The sequence below is a fragment of the Heptranchias perlo genome, chromosome 5 (genome assembly GCF_035084215.1).
Source record: "Heptranchias perlo isolate sHepPer1 chromosome 5, sHepPer1.hap1, whole genome shotgun sequence".
Taxonomy (NCBI): domain Eukaryota; kingdom Metazoa; phylum Chordata; class Chondrichthyes; order Hexanchiformes; family Hexanchidae; genus Heptranchias; species Heptranchias perlo.
Genome location: NC_090329.1, coordinates 63,222,367 through 63,235,065, shown reverse-complemented (window position 1 = coordinate 63,235,065; position 12,699 = coordinate 63,222,367).

The following is a 12,699-nucleotide window of genomic DNA, read 5'->3' as shown; positions in this document are numbered from 1 at the left end:
TGTCAATGCCACTCTATAATCAGACTCTAGGAAGTACCACATGAATGGTGTGGGTTTATTAGCACTATGCTTTTCCTTCCATTTTTCTGAGCAAATTCTTCTCCTGCCTCCTCCTGACAGCTGAGATTGCTCCCCAGTGTACAAGAATAACAGTGTACAAGATAAACCAAACTGTGTCTCATTCCACCTTAAAACCCCTTCTCAAAGCTTAACTCTTCAGCCATGCTTTTGATCACCTCCTCCAACTTTTATTCCAGTTCAGTGTCTTGATTGCTCACTTTGTGAAGAACCTTGTAATCTTTCATTATGTGAAGTATACAAGTTGTGTCTTTTCACTCTGTGGTAAAGTACAATGGTTTAAGAGCATCCTCTGCTGTGTGTTTAATATATTTTCCGTTGGTTACAAATACTTTCAGAATACTGCTGCATGCAAAATGAATAAAACTTTTAAATTTTAATTTATTTGTTACATTTAGTTCTCCCTGTACCATTGGCTGAAAAATCATCACGGCAAACTACTCCGAGAAGTCTGGCAAGGTCACTCTGTAACTAACTTCTTCAAAGTGATTAAGAGCAGACCTGGGGGGCTCGCCATATGATTTTCCTCCCTTCCTAGTGAATTGGCTGAGTTTGGGAATTCACCAGCCCATATTTTTCTTTTTATTGTACATAAAGCAATTTCTGGGGCATTTTTAACATTTGTAAATAAAAGTGCATACTGATTACCTTCTGCTAGTATTGTGCCACATAAATGCATTACCTAAAAATGGCAAATAAACAGTTAATCAGATGCACCTGTAATAATGCTGGCTTCACGTTCTTTTGAAATTATGGAATAGTTGTAAATCCAGCCATTGAGATTACAAAGTGAATAGATTTCTAGCTAATTAATTCTTTGAAGTTTATGACAAACTTGGGCATGCTCATGAGATTACAAGATTGTTAGGGGTGAAAAAGGCTATTAGAATCATAGAGTCATAGAATCATACAAGTTTACAACATGGAAACAGGCCCTTCGGCCCAACATGTCCATGTCGCCCAGTTTATACCACTAAGCTAGTCCCAATTGCCTGCACTTGGCCCATATCCCTCTATACCCATCTTACCCATGTAACTGTCCAAATGCTTTTTAAAAGACAAAATTGTACCCGCCTCTACTACTGCCTCTGGCAGCTCGTTCCAGACACTCACTTTTCACTTTGAGTGAAAAAATTGCCCCTCTGGACCCTTTTGTATCTCTCCCCTCTCACCTTAAATCTATGCCCCCTCGTTATAGACTCCCCTACCTTTGGGAAAAGATTTTGACTATCTACCTTATCTATGCCCCTCATTATTTTATAGACTTCTATAAGATCACCCCTAAACCTCCTACTCTCCAGGGAAAAAAGTCTCAGTCTATCCAACCTCTCCCTATAAGTCAAACCATCAAGTCCCGGTAGCATCCTAGTAAATCTTTTCTGCACTCTTTCTAGTTTAATAATATCCTTTCTATAATAGGGTGACCAGAACTGTACACAATATTCCAAGTGTGGCCTATTCTTCCCATCTTAGGTAATCCACCAGGAAGATCCCCATTGCAGCATCCAATTGCATCATAAAAGAGTCCAGGGTTTTCACCTCCAGCACTCTATCCAGGAATATATCCCATACTTGACCACCCTTTGTGTATGGAAAAATTTCATTTAACCAGTTCTACATTTATCTTATACTACTTTGAATCCATGTCCTCCTTCTCTACACTTGTTAGTTAACTTAAAGTAATTAAATAAAAGGTTTTCCTTTTACATTCCCGTAACTATCTTGTATATTTCTATAAGATCACGTCTCAGGCCTCCCCCGTACCCTCCCTGCCTCCCTGTAAATATCGGGACCCTTCTTTCCAGATTGAAAAGCCCAAGTTACTCCAGTCTTTCCTCAAAACACAAGTTATGTTCAGAAAGTTCAGAGGAGAAGTGAAAAAGGAAATAAGAGGGGCAAAAAGTAAAAGTGAATCTAAAAGTCTTCTACAGGCATGTAAACAGTAAACAGGTAGTAAGGGGAGGGCTGGGGCTGATTAGGGACCATAAAGGAAATCTACTCATGGAAGCAGAGGGGATGGCTGAGGTACTAAATGAGTACTTTACATCTATCTTTACCAAGGAAGGAGATGCAGCCAGAGTCTCAGTAAAGGAAGATATAGTTGAGATACTGGATGGGCTAAAAACTGATAAAGAAGAGGTACTAGAAAGGCTAGCTGTACTTAAAGTAGATAAGTCACCCGGTCTGGATGGGATACATCGTAGGTTGCTGAGGGAAGTAAGGGTGGAAATTGCGGAGGTACTGGCCATAATCTTCCAAACATCTGTAGATATGGGGGTGGTGCCTGAGAACTGGAGAGTTGCAAATGTTACACCCTTGTTCAAAAAAGGGTGTAAGGATAAATGCAGCAACTATAGGCCAGTCAGTTTAACCTCAGTGGTGGGGTAACTTCTAGAAACGATAATCCGGGTCAGAATTAACAGTCACTTGGATAAGTGTGGATTGATTAGGGGAAGCCAGCAGGGATTTGTTAAAGGCAAATTGTGTTTAACTAACCAGATAGAGTTTTTTGATGAGTTTAGATGAGGGCAATGCAGTTGATGTGGTGTATATGGACTTTCAAAAGGCGTTTGATAAAGTACCGCATGGTAGGCTTATCATCAAGATTGCGGCCCATGGAATAAAGGGGGCAGTAGCAACATGGATACAGAATTGGCTAAATGACAAGAAACAGAGAGTAGTGGTGAACGGTTGTTTTTCGGACTGGAGGGAGGTGTACAGTGGTGTTCCCCAGGGGTCGGTGCTGGGACCACTGCTTTTCTTGATATATATTAATGACTTGGACTTGGGTGTACAGGGCACAATTTACAAATTTGCAGATGACACAAAGCTTGGAAGGGTAGCAAACAGTGAGAAGGATAGTGATAGACTTCAAGAGGTTATAGACAGGCTGGTGGCACATGAAATTTAATGCAGAAAAATGCGAAGTGATGCATTTCGGTAGGAAGAACGAGGAGAGGCAATATAAACTAGAGGGCGCAACTCTAAAAGGGGTACAGAAACAGAGAGATCTGGGGGTATATGTGCACAAATCGTTGAAGGTGGTAGGGCAAGTTGAGAAAGTGGTTAAAAAAGCATACGGGATCCTGGGCTTTATAAATAGAGGCATAGAGTACAAAAGTATGGAAGTCGTGATGAACCTTTATAAAACATTGGTTTGGCCACAACTGGAGTCCAGTTCTGGTCACCACACTTTAGGAAGGATGTGAAGGCCTTAGAGAGGGTGCAGAAGAGATTTACTAGAATGATTCCAGGGATGAGGGACTTCAGTTATGTGGATAGACTGGAGAAGCTGAGGTTGTTCTCCTTGGAACAGAGACGGTTGCAAGGAGATTTGATAGAGGTATTCAAAATACTGAAGGGTCTAGACAGAGTAGATAGAGAGAAACTGTTCCAATTGGCAGAAGGGACAAAAACCAGAGGATTTAAGGTGATTGGCAAAAGATCAAAGGTGACATGAGGTAAATCTTTTTTACACAACGAGTGGTTATGATCTGGAATGCACTGCCCGAGGGGATGGTGGAGGCAGATACAATCATGGCCTTCAAAAGGGAACTAGATAAGTACTTGAAAGGAAAAAATTTGGAGGGCTACGGGGCTAGGGCAGGGGAGAGGGACTCGCAGGATTGCTCTTGCATAGAGCCGGCGTGGACTTGATGGGCCGAATGGCCTCCTTCCATGCTGTAACCTTTCTATGATTCTATGATTCTAAGTGATCAGCCTTGTGGCTGTTCTCTGCAGGGCTTGAATGTTTCCCCTGAGCCTCGGTGACCACAACTGGACATAATGCTCAAAATGTTGTCTGAACAGAGCACCACGCAGTTTGGTCATGACTTCCTCTGACTTATATACTACTATTTTGGCTATGCAGTTCAACATTCTGTTAGCTTCGTTGATTGCTGCTCAGCATTGGTTGGACATGTTTTTTTTAAACTGGGTTGCCCTGTTCTGCTTCTTATCAAATGCAGCCTCTGTTGTCCAACAATAGGGATACTGTCTCTTTACAAAAAGACAAATGAAGAATGAGAATAAATATTTTGACGTGGTGAAAAAATACTAGACACATGGACAGCTTGGCGCCTCACCGTACCATAGTCCTCCGAGGGTTAAGGTTTCAGACCACAATTCCGTATCTGCCAACATGCGGAAAGTGTTAGTGACTGGCAACTGCTTCTGAGCTCTCTTCAGCAATTCACACTTCATTCATTCAAATCCCAGAGTGCAGCAGAAAGCAGTTAATCAGATCAGCTGTTATATTCTTGTAACAAAGAAAAATCTGATTCTGTCATGGTAGTCGATTAGATTTCAGAATGTTTGGATTGTGTTCAGACCAGATTAATTGCCTGTGGAGAGTCTGTGTTCTTCTGACCCTTTCAGGACTGCAATGTAGTCACAATTTTTTCCACCAAATTTAAAAAAAGAACAAGATTGCCATTTTTTTAATCTGTTTATTCAGATATACCAAGGTTAAAAAAATGTTTGTAGTTCTGTGTGATTGTGCCATTGCAGCTTTTAATATTTATCATTAGAAGCTGGTAAGCAATGTTGAAAAGTGTGTAAAAACTTTGAAAGCTTGAGAAGAAGTCTTCAAAGGATTAGCTACTCACTTCATATGTCTTTACTCTTTTTTGATATTAAAAACTGACGGTTACAGAGGCAGAATTTCATAAAAGTAACTTTTTAACTGAGTGAAAATTACACCATGCTGTTGTAAGGGGATCAGTTTGGACGAAAATTAAATACAGTGAAACCTTTGTGAAATGCACAAATGTAATACTGAATTCATCTTGGCTGCTTAAACTAAGTGGCTACTGAACCCAGGTTATAAATAGTCATATTTTGTGCCCTAAAAATAACTGTAGTGAATGATCTTGATTATTTTATCCTTCTTTAATCAAAATTTGGATCCTATCCTGAATCCTATCCTAAATCTGAAAAAAATAGTTAATTTTGTAACATCATAAATAGGGTTTATGATGTTGTTTTCCAGTGGCACATGTTGTTTACTCTCCATGATTACAAAAACATAAAGACTCCCAAATTCCTGGGATCAGAGGGGGCAGGAAGTCTGATTCCTGCCTGGGGAGATTGGGGCAGGAATTTGGACCAGAACCCAGATACTCGAGGATTTCGCCTCCTTTATGCTGGCCCCTTAAATTCCGTTGAGAGGCGGGTCCGTAGGCAGATCGTCCACCAGCACCTCTACATCAAGGGGCCCCTGCCTAGGGAAATACCCAGCCTTCCCTGGGAAATTTCACACCTTTCACTCGCCTTGATCCTCTGTGGAACTCACACCAGCTGAGAGCTGGCCTGAGTCCCATTGAGGCCTGTAAAATGGCCCCAAACCTTTACCAGAATAGAGTAATCGTATACCTTCCCAAAAGGCCTGTTCACTCCAACTACTTTCAGAAGGGCACTACCTTTTCTGAAAAACTAGCTGATCCTCCATGTCATTGTTCACATGAGAGGATGTGGAGATGCCAGTGATGGACTGGGGTTGACAATTGTAAACAATTTTACAACACCAAGTTATAGTCCAACAAATTTATTTTTAATTCCACAAGCTTTCGGAGGCTTCCTCCTTCCTCAGGTGATTTCCATACCGTTCACCTGAGGAAGGAGGAAGCCTCCGAAAGCTTGTGGAATTAAAAATAAATTTGTTGGACTATAACTTGGTGTTGTAAAATTGTTTACACATGAGAGGAGACAGTGAGATACCCTGACACTAGTGGCTCAGGTCAGTGGTAGTGAGGGTGCATATACACAGGGAGGAGAAGTCTGAAAGGCAGGAAGATCATAAGAACAACTCAGAGTTAGTACTGTAGTGAAGGACGAGAAGTATAGCAGATCTGGGAATGCAGAAGAAATGAAGGCCAAGGCTGTTTTGTTTTTCAGAATACATAAATTTTGTATGTGTTTATTATGTTATAAATGTTATTTGTAGGTGTATAAAGTGGGGTGGGCAAGGAAGCAGTATGGCTTTTGGTAGCCTTTCCTATCTATCTATATTTAAATTAATAATTTAAGCCATAGTATATTTTTTGCATGATGGTCATATTTAAAGTGTGACATGCACTATTGGAGTACTTTCAATGTATAGTTAGCAAAGTTGTTCTGTGGTAAATACTACGATGTAATGATATCAAAACATGAAATTCTGATATGAAAACATAACTATTTCACTTGTGATTATGTCATTGCAATGAAATTCAGCTGTTCTCCCTAAACATGATAAAGGCAGTGAGGCTGATTTCACTTCTGTTATGCCTCATTGATGATGCACAGGGGGTACAATGAGCAGAAAAATGGGTGGAGATCAGATCCATCAGATCTCCACCTATTATGTGTCCAATGCTTATTTTCAGTTTATCTTGCACCAGAGGCTCCCAACAGAAGTAGGCAAGAATTTCATAATAGTATTGCAATACGGTGGGAGTTACATCACTTAGATGTTCACACATTTTCCAGCCTTTACTCCAGAAATGCATGTTTGTAATTTCACCCATATAAACTGGGTGCCCAGGGTTGCTATCCAACACCTTTCAGTCTAGTAGTTTAAAGGAACAACCAGAAACTTGGAGGATGACTAGAAAGTCCCTTTTTTTGCACTGTTGCTGTTTTTTGTTCTCTTTATGTGTACCATTCTGTGGGCGAAGGGGGATTGTTGGGAAGCTTTTGGTGCACCAATTATGGAACACTAGCTACTCTTTGGAACAATGAACATCTCTATGGGAATCCCTATTTATTTGTATTACTTGGATGAAGAAGATCAGAAAGAATGCATGGATGTAAGGCATTACAGGAGAACTGCATCTACCCACCTTTTACCCTTCCAACCACATGTATGAACAACAAAGGCCTTACCTAGACTTGTCTGAGGAACTTGTCGGAGGCTTTAATTCATCAGACAGTCTGTGACAGAGTAGTACCGCATGTTGCACATTGTACTGGAGGTCAGACATAACACTGCCATTGACTATCTAGGTCACCAAGGCACTGAACACCAAAGCAACCGAAATAAAATGGGGGAACGGGAAGCAATAATCCGAAGCAAAGAACCAGATGTAGTAGAAATAACTGAGACATGGCTACATAAAGAACAAGACTGGCAACTAAATATTGCCGGTTATAGCTTAATCAGAAAGGATAGAGAAGGAAGAAAGGGGCTGGAGTAGCTATGCTAATTAGGATTAACATAATGGCAGTAGAAAAAAGGACATAACTAACAGAAGGATAGAAACAAAGTCCGTATGGATTGAAATAAACGATAAGAAGGGATATACTATAGAGCACTTAATAGTGGAAAGGAGGTAGAGGAAGAAATATGTAACCAAATATGTGAAATGAGCAAAGGGCATAGAATAATGATCATGGGAGATGTTAACGATCCCCAAAGAAACTGGCAAGAAGAGATAGATAAAGGGGTATAGGGAATGGAGTTTTTACAATTTGTGCAGGACTTATTTCTCACCCAGTATGTAAAAAGCCCCAAAAGAGAGGAAGCACTGCTGGATCTAGTAATGGGAAATGAACCAGAACAGATAAGAGAAGTAACGGTAGGGGAACATCTAGACAATAGCGATCACAACATAATAAGTTTAAGATAAAGATTGAGAAGGATATAAGTAAGACAAAGTCCAAAGTAATAAATTGGAAAAAAGATGATTTTGAGGGGATGAGAATGGAACTAGGGAAAATAAACTGGAAAAATTTACTGATAAACAAAGAAATAGAACAGCAGTGGGAAACATTTAAAACGGTGATCAATAGAGTCCAGCAGAAATATATCCCACTAAAAAGCAAGAACAAACTAGCCAGTAATGACACACGATGGATGAATAAAGAAATAAGGGCAAAATTGGAACTAAAGAAAAAGGCATACATTAAGTATGTAGACAACAAAGGGAATACGAAAAGGTTAGGAAAGAAGTCAAAAAAACAATTAGGAAGGCAAGAAGAAGCCAAGAAATTAAATTATCAAGGAATATAAAAAACAATAGTAAAGTATTCTACAGACACATAAATAACACAAGAAAAAACAGGATAGGGATAGGGCCACTAAGGGAAACATACGATGACAGCAAAATGGCAGAAATATTAAATAATTACTTTGCTTCCGTATTTACCAGGGAGATTAATATGGTGGGCATGATATTAGAAGAAAAGATCAAAAAAGATGTAAAGACATTTAAGATAGAAAGCGGGGAGATAATTGATAAACTAATCAAACCTAGAGAGGATAAAACCACAGGTTTGGATGGATTGCATTCATGCATATTAAAAGAAGTTAGGAGGAGATAGCAGTGGCACTATTACATATATATAAAATTTCATTTAGGAAAAGGAATAGTGCCAGAGGACTGGTGGGCAGCTAATGTTATTCCCATATTTAAAAAGGGAAATAGAACAAGTCCAGGGACTATAGACCAATTAGCTTAATGTCGGTGGTAGGAAAGATAATGAAATCCATGCTCAAAGATGTAATAGATAAACATCTAGAAATCGAAAATGTAATAAAGAATAGTCAGCATGGATTTCAAAAGGGAAAGTCATGCTTGACAAACCTTATTGAATTCTTTGAAGAAATAACAGAAAGTGTGGACAAGGGCAATGTAGTAGATGTAATATATTTGGATTTTCAATCGGCTTTCGATAAGGTAGCGCATTGTAGACTCATGACTAAGGTCAAAGCTTGTGAAGTCGGGACAAGTAGCAGAATGGACAGCAAGCTACTAAAAATCAGAAAATAGAGAGTAGGGGTTAAAGGTTGTTACTCAAACCAGCAAAAAGTGGGAAGTGGTTTCCACAAGGATCGGTGCTGGGACCACTGTTGTTCACCATATAGATCAACTATTTGGACTCGGGAATCGGAAGGACAATTTCAAAATTTGCAGACAACACCAAATTGGGGCTATAGTTAGTACTGAGGAGGAATGAGACAAAATACAGGGAGACATTAATTAACTTGCAGAATCAGCATGTAATTGGCAAATGAATTTCAATATAGATAAGTGTGTGGTGGTACATTTTGTAGGAATACTAAGGAGGCTACATATTCCTTGGAAAATAAGTGTCTAGACAGGGTCGAGGAGCAAAGGGATTTAAGGGTATAGATACACAAATCACTAAAAGTTGCTGAGCACATTAATAAGACCATAAAAAAAGCAAACTAAGCATTGGGGTTCATTTCTAGAGGGATAGAACTGAAAAGCAGAGAAGTTACGCTAAACTTGTACAAAACCTTGGTTAGACCACACTTGGAGTACTGCAAACGGTTTTGGTCTCCACACTATAAAGACCTGAGGGTATATGTGCATTGGTCATTGAAGATGGCGGGAAAGCAGTTAAAAAAGCATACAGGATCATGGGCTTTATAAATAGAGGCATAGAGTACAAAAGCAAAGAGGTTATGATGAACCTTTATAAAACACTGGTTCAGCCACCACTGGAGTAGTGTGTCCCTACCTACCTAACAGTACTGTAGGAGAACCTTCAACATGTGGACTACAGCGGTTCAAGAAGGCGGCTCACCACCACCTTCTCAAGAGCAATTAGGGATGGGCAATAAATACTGGCCTTACCAGTGACACCCACATCCCATGAATGAATAAAAAAAAATTATGGTTCGGCCACAACTGGAGTATTTTCTTTATTCGTTCATGGGATGTGGGTGTCCCTGACAAGGCCAGCATTTATTGCCCATCGCTAATTGCCCTCGAGAAGGTGGTGGTGAGCCGTCTTCTTGAACCGCTGCAGTCCGTGTGGTGAAGGTTCTCCCACGGTGCTTTTAGGAAGGGAGTTCCAGGATTTTGACCCAGCGACAATGAAGGAACGACAATATATTTCCAAGTCAGGAAGGTGTATAACTTGGAGGGGAACCTGCAGGTTTCCATGGGCCCGATTTTAGCACCCACTACCTGATGCGTTCTCGGCGGGGGCCCCCCCGAAAATCCCGAAATCCAGGTGCGGGACCGGATCGCGCCTCGATCCCGCCCACTTCCGGGTTCCGCGCTGACGTGCGGGGGTGCGTGCGTAGCCCCCGCTGGTGGGAATGCCGCAGGCAATTAAAGCCAGCGGGATGCCACTTGAGTGTATTTACTTTGCTTGTTCAGGTCATTAACTGACCTGATTAAGGGACTGTGTGTGATTTTGGATAAATATGGGACTGTTTCACACACTGGGGGAAACAGTCCCATTTGAAATGGACGTGTTGCAGCCGTCAGCCTGTGGCAGCTGCAAAGGTCCATTTGACATGTGGGGGGGGGGAGACCCTCAGCCATTGCAGGAGGCTGCTCTGTCACTTGGGACAAAGTTTGGCCTCCACCACCCTCCTCCTGACAATCAAAGTCACCAACTTGCACACTTACCCCGGGGTCCGGAGACATGTACCTACCTTGCGGACCCCCTCAGATGTACATCTTGCGGATGGGGGCCGCCGTAGCTGCAGTCATGACCTCCTCGGAGGGCGAACAGCATCACCAGCCTCGCCATCCACGCCGTCCACCTCTGACACGTGGAGCTCCACAACAGAGTGCTGTGACACATCCACCTGTACAGCAGGAAGGAGGGCTACCGCAGAGAGAGATGTGTCGCAGAGGGCACTACAATCGCCACAGGGTCCACAGACCGAGGCTCAGCCTCCTGGACCTCACTGAGCAGCAGTGCACACGGAGGCTCAGAGTCAGTCGACATGTAGTCGTGGACATCTGCAGCCTCTTTCATGCCAAGCTGCTTCTGGCTGGCCCGTGCACCATCTTCCTACCTGTCGCTGTCAAAGTCACCACTGCCCTCAACAACTTCTCCTCCACAGCCTTCCAGGCTGCAACCGGGGACATCACCGATGTCTCTCAGTCCTCTGCGCAGAAGAGCCCTGCAAATACACCTACACCCACTCTGCAGTGACACACTAGGTGGCATCAGTGGTGGGTCCTCATAGTGATACCCAGGAGCGGGCATTATTGCACAAACCGGACAGGATTCGCGAAGACATGGCAGTAGTGGAGCCAATATAATGTGTGATGTGAGTTGTTCTTTAATTCAATAGAAGTAAGAACCATGACAAACCCTCAAACACCCTTGTGCATCCCCTTCATGCTCATGACACGTTTGCCATACGCTGCCTACTGCACATATGTGATGCATGCCCTGTGGCTGCAGCACAGGTGGTGGCAGGTTGAGTGAGGCTGGCCGTGAGGGAGATGCACGAGAGGGTGAGTATGGGATAGAGCCATGAGATTGTATGAGGATTGGGTTGCGTGGTAGTGGCGGGGTGAGTACTCGCGAGGTGAGTAGGTGCAGGTAAGATGAGGATGAGGTTTGAGTGGGTATGAGGGGTCATGTGACAGAGTAGTGTTGGCAGTGCCGAAGGAGATGTGGCAGACGGAGTGTAGGGGAAAGACTACGTGTTCTCACTGTGGCTGACCTACTGAGGTCATTGGAGCGCCTCCTGCACTGTATGCAGATGGGCGATATGTTGGTGGCGCAGGTGACCCCCTCTGCCACCTCGAGCCAGGCCTTCTTGGTGGCAGAGGCAGGCCGCTTCCTCCCGTCCGCCAGGGGGAAGATCTCCGTCCTCCCCCTCCTCCTCACCCCATCTAATGATACCTGGGGTGAGGTATCATTAAACTGGGAGCAGCCTTCCCCCTGGGCTGCTCCATGCTGTAATTTTTGCTGTTTGTTGCAGCATCTGTCAGTGGAGGACTGCCCCTTTAAATAGAGCGCCTCCAGCTGACAGATCTTACTGCGCATGCGCAGCCCGCCCGACGCGCAGATCAGCATCGGGGAACCCGGAGGAGCAGGTAAGTGGATCCAATTAGTGGGTTGCCTGCTACAATCGCGCGGGCAGCCCACTAATTTCACCGGGCGCGTTATCAACCCGCCCGCTGCCCTACCCGCTGAGAACCCGCACCCCTGGTAAAATCGGGCCCCATGTGTCTGCTGCCCTTGTCCTTCTGGGTGGTAGAGGTGGCGGGTTTGGGAGGTGCTGTCGAAGAAGCCTTGGCGAGTTGCTGCAATGCATCCTGTGAATGGTATACACTGCAGGCACGGTGAAGGAAGTGAGTGTTTAGGGTGGTGGAAGGGATGCTTTGTCCTGGATGGTGTCGAGCTTCTTGAGTCTTGGAGCTGCACTCATCCAGGCAAGTGGAGAGTATTCCATCACACTCCTGACTTGTGCCTTGTAGTTGGTGGAAAGGCTTTGGGGAGGCAGGAGGTGAGTCATTCATCGCAGAATACCCAGCCTCTGACCTGCTCTTGTAGCCACAGTATTTATGTGGCTGGTCCAGTTAAGTTTCTGGTCAATGGTGACCCCCAGGATGTTGACGGTGAGGGATTCGGCAATGGTAATGCCGTTGAATGTCAAGAGGAGGTGGTTGGACTCTCTCTCGTTGAAGATGGTCATTGCCTGGCACTTGTTACTTGCCACTTATGAGCCCAAGCCTGGATGTTGTCCAGGTCTTGCTGCATGCGGGCACGGACTGCTTCATTAACTGAGCTGTTGTGAATGGAAATGAACACTGTGCAATCATCAGCGAACATCCCCATTTCTGACCTTGTGATGGAGGGAAGGTCATTGATGGAACAGCTGAAGATGGTTGGGCCTAGGACACTGCCCTGAGGAAC